Below are 4,834 nucleotides of genomic sequence, written 5' to 3' on the forward strand. Positions count from 1 at the left end.
CTCAAGCTGACATCTTTCCTCTTCAACACTTTTAAAAGGTCTTGTGCAGCAGATATGACCAATGCAATACCTTGTTTGATTTCTTGACTGCTGCTTCCGTGAGTGTTGATAGTTGATCAAAGAAGAATGAAGTTCTTGACGTCAATCTTCTCTCCCTTGATAAGAATGTTGTTTATCAGTCCAGTGGTGAGGATTTGTGTTTTCTTTATATTGAGATGCAACCCATACCAAAGACTGTGGTCTTTGATCTTCATCAGTAAATATTTTAAATCATCTTCACTTTCAGCAAGCAAGGTTTTATAACCTGCATATTGCAGGTTGTTAATGAGTCTTCCTCCAATCCTGATGGAAAATACAGATACTCCTAAAAGTGAGACTGGACTCTTAGTGTGGTGCTAGGATAAGCACTGGACTGCTAACCACAAGGTTGGAGTTTCAAACCCACTAGCCACTCTGTGGAAACCTTATTCAGGGTTGCTGTAAGTTAGAACTGACTCTGAGGACACTTAAAAACAATTCAAGTGAGAAAAGTTGTCGCCATTATCATACAAATTCATGGAAAAAGCACTAAAGCCAGTGATGATGAATTTAAAGGATTATGCTAATTTGCTCAGTCTGAAATTAATAGAATATGCAACCAAGATACATTGATAATTACTGGCGATCAGAATTTGAGTTGGAAATGAAGGGGAAGAATTAGTGGTTTGAAAATATGGTCTTGTTGAAATAAACGATTCTGGAAATTGTGTGATAAACTTTTTCAATATCAATGATGCATTCATTCATAATACCTTTTTTCTTGAAGAGCAAAGATATCAGCTTGAGGACAAAGGTGTGCCTGACCCAAGCATAATAGTTTTAATAACCTCATATGCATATAAAAATTGAATAGTGAAATAAGGAAGATCATAGAAGAATTGATGCATTTGAGTTATGGTGTTGGAGAATATTGAAAATGTCAAAACAACCAACAGATCTGTTTTGGAATAAGTGCATCCAGAGTGCTCCTTAGAAGCCAGGATGGCCAAACTTCATCTCTCATAGTTTGGACATATTGTCAGGAGAGACCAGTCCCTGGAAAAGGATATCATGTTTGATAAAGTGGAGGGTCAGAGGAAAAGAGGAAGACCCCCAGTGAGATGGATTGGCAAAGTAGCAGCACCAATGGCTGCATGCATGGCAACAATTGTGAGATTGGCTCAGAACCAGACAATATTTCATTCTGTTGTGCACAGGGCTGCTATGAGTCAATACTGACTCGATGGCATCTAACAACAATCCTTTTTCTACTACATAAAAAAAGTGACTATAAATGTGAACCTTACCAAATGGAATACATAGAATTCAAATTGACTACATCTGTGGGAAGAAACAACAGAAAGCTCAATATCCTCAGTCAAAACAAGGCAGTGTCAGACTGTGGGACAGCCCACTGATTTTTCATATGCAACTTCAGACAGAGGCTGAAGAAAATTGTAGTAAGTCCACAAAACCCAAAATATGACCTGTAATACATCCCACCAGAATTTAGAGACAATATCAAGAACAGATTTATTACATTGTTCACTAATGACTGAAGCCTAGAAAAGTCTGTGTTATGGCATCAAGAACATCACACAGGACCAAAGCAAAACATCATTTCATGCTACAGCATGGAAACCACCCAGTGACTCATGGAAAAGAGGTGTGACTCTCCGCCCCACTCCCCCTTTTTTTTTTCTTCAACTCCTGTACTCTCCCTTGTCACACTCTCTTTGTCCAGCCTGGGTATCTTCACGTGGGTGGGAGAGCACTCCCAAAATGTTCCAGCTTTGTGGCCACAGGACACAATTTTCCCATGGAACAAAGAGGAAGCATCTGAAAGTCCCAGCTGAAAGCCCAGAGGCCAATCCTCCTGTGGGTTCTTATGAGGCAACACCAACTACTATATACCAGATCAGTGTGTAATGATCTAAGCTAAATGGAGTCTCTGCAACTTCAATCTTTTCTCCTTTTATTATAATGCTATTTATCAGTCTAGTGGTGATTTTTATTTTACTTCCATTGATATGCCACCCATACTGAAGTCTTTGCTTTTCATCAGTATTTTCCGTTGTATTTCCTTTCTGCAAGCAATGTTGTACCATCTGTGTATCGCATGTTGTTAATGAATCTTCCTCCAATCCTGACGCCATATTCTTCTTCATATAATCTTGTTTCTCAGATTATTTGCTAAACACATAGACTGAATTTGTATGATAAAAGAATAGAACTTTGGTGCACACCTTCTCTGATTTTAGGCATTCAGTCAGTGTATCCTTTTTCTGTTAAAACATCTGTCTTTCAGCCTATGTACAAGTTCCTCATGAGCACAATTAAGTGTTCTGGAATACCCATTCATTATAATATTATCTATAGCTTGTCATGATTCACACAGTCAAAAGCCTTTGCATAGTCAGTACAGTACAGGTAAACATCTTCCTGGTGTTCTCCGCTTTAAGCCAAGATCAATCTGACATCAGATTTGATATCTCTCATTCCATATCCTCATCTAAATCTTTCTTGAACCTCGGGCAGTTCCCGGCCAATGTACTGTTGCATCTGTTTTTTGTTTTTTTTTTAATTACCTTTACCAAATTTTACTGGCATGTGATGATAATCATATTGTCTGATGAGTTCTATATTCCTTTGGGTTAACTCTCTTTGGATTGGTTCAAAATATGGATCTCTTCCAATCATTTAGTTAGATAACTCTCTTCCAAATTTCTTGGCATACATGAGTGAATGTCTTTAATGCTACATCAGATTGATGAGAGATTTCCATTTGTATTCCACCAGTTTCTGGAGCCGTATTCTTTGCCAATGCCTCCAGTGCACCTTGAACTTCTTCTTTCAATACCTTTGGCTATCTCTTGAAATGGCTGAACATCAACCATTTCTTTTTTATATGCCTTCATCTTATTTTGATGCTTTCTACATCATTCAATATTTTGCCCATAGAATTCTTCAATATTGCATGTCGAGGGTTGAATTTTTCAGTTCTTTCAGCTTGAGAAATTTTGACTATATTCTTCTATTTTTGTTTTGTGTGAGATCTTTGCACATTTCATTATTTTACTTGACTTTGTCTTCTCAAGCTGCCCTTTGAAAATTTCTGTTCAGCTGTCATGTTGTTGTTAAGTGCGTTTGAGTCAGTTCCAACTCACAGTGACCTGTATAGGGTTTCTGAAGAGCAACTGGTGAGTTTGAACTACTGACCTTGCAGTTCAAATAGACTTTGCAATCCAGCACATTAACCCACAGAACCATACTAGGACTTCAACTGTTATAGCAGTGGGAAAATAGATCTGAGACAGTTGTAGCAATGTTTACAGTACTAATTTCTGCTATTATAATTTTTGACTATTCTGTAAAATCTGAAATTCTTAGGCAATGCAATTCTCGAGAATTTCATTTCCTTTTTTGTTGTTGTTATAACTGATTGCTGTAGAGTCATCTCCAACTCATAGGAATCTTGTATATGGTACAAACTCACCAGCCACTTCTGGGAAACACTATTCAGGGTTGCTGTGAATCAGAACCAAATTGATGGCCTTAACAGCAACAACAAAGCTATAGATATATCTACCCTCATTCAAAAGAATAAAGTTGGACAGTTACATCATTTCACAATTCTCTTCCTGCTTAATATCTTCTCTTACTAAAATAAACAAGGTTTATATATTCAATTCCAATTGAAATTAGGTAGATTTTCTGAACAGTTTCTCCTAAGTTAAATTTGACTAGTAATTCTTCCCCCATTAGCTCCAGAATCAGACACTGAAATATGTGGCTATATGACATCATACCTGAATCTAACAATAAAATGTTCAACAACACTGACATTTTTAAGAAATACTGGAAAGTGAAAGCAGTGAGACCTTGATTTTCAATGAAAATGTTTATTGTCTTTTTATTCTCATATTGCATTGTATCTATCCACAGACACTAAAAATTTCCCAAATGGATCATAAATTTTACTTAACTATAAGGAAAGAAAAAAAAACAACAACAAAGAACTATAAGAACTAAAAGCAAATGATCACTACGATTTATAAATAAATAAAAGAAAGATGATAGAATGTCATATCTATCAAAGTCTGACTCTATCTATAAAAACAGAAGTCATTTACCACAATCAGTTTGTCCTAATTCCCCTGCACTTTTAGTAATGTTATTCAGAATATCCAGTTCTGATTGAAATAACTTTTAGCTTTCTCAACATATAACAATATCAGAGGATTTCCCACATTTTATTTCTTTATAATTTGAGTCATACATAATAATGTTTTGCAAAATGTAATTATTCGGTTTGCCAGATGGCCAGATGACACGGGCTCCCTTCGGTTATTGGAGGACTCTTTGTCTCCCTATTCTACACAAGAAGAGTCAGCAACTGCTGCCAAATAGCCAAGCTACATTCACACCCTATTAAACACCAAAACTCAGGCAATAACCAATACCAGCTGACAGATACCAAGGAAACAGACAGCACCTGTGAAAGTTACTCTGAGTCAAGCAATAAGAGGAGTGAAAAGGGAAGACCACACCTTGACCACATCTTCCTGGAAGAAACCAGAAAGCATTAAAAAAAAAAAAAGTACCAAACTACATACTCATTTAAGCATTAGGACCACAGATAAACATCAAACATGTCCAAGAAGCAAAAACAGATGACCATTTCAGCACATGTCCAGAAAAAAGATAAAATATCTGAGACAAAGGACCCAGAAGTAGATCTGGACTCCATTCTGGAAGGATGGCAGGCCCTGGAAATGCCTGAGAAAGAATTCAGAAAAATGATTATAAAATGTTT

Source organism: Chrysochloris asiatica, unplaced genomic scaffold (assembly GCF_000296735.1).
Source record: "Chrysochloris asiatica unplaced genomic scaffold, ChrAsi1.0 scaffold00073, whole genome shotgun sequence".
NCBI classification, from domain to species: Eukaryota; Metazoa; Chordata; class Mammalia; order Afrosoricida; family Chrysochloridae; genus Chrysochloris; species Chrysochloris asiatica.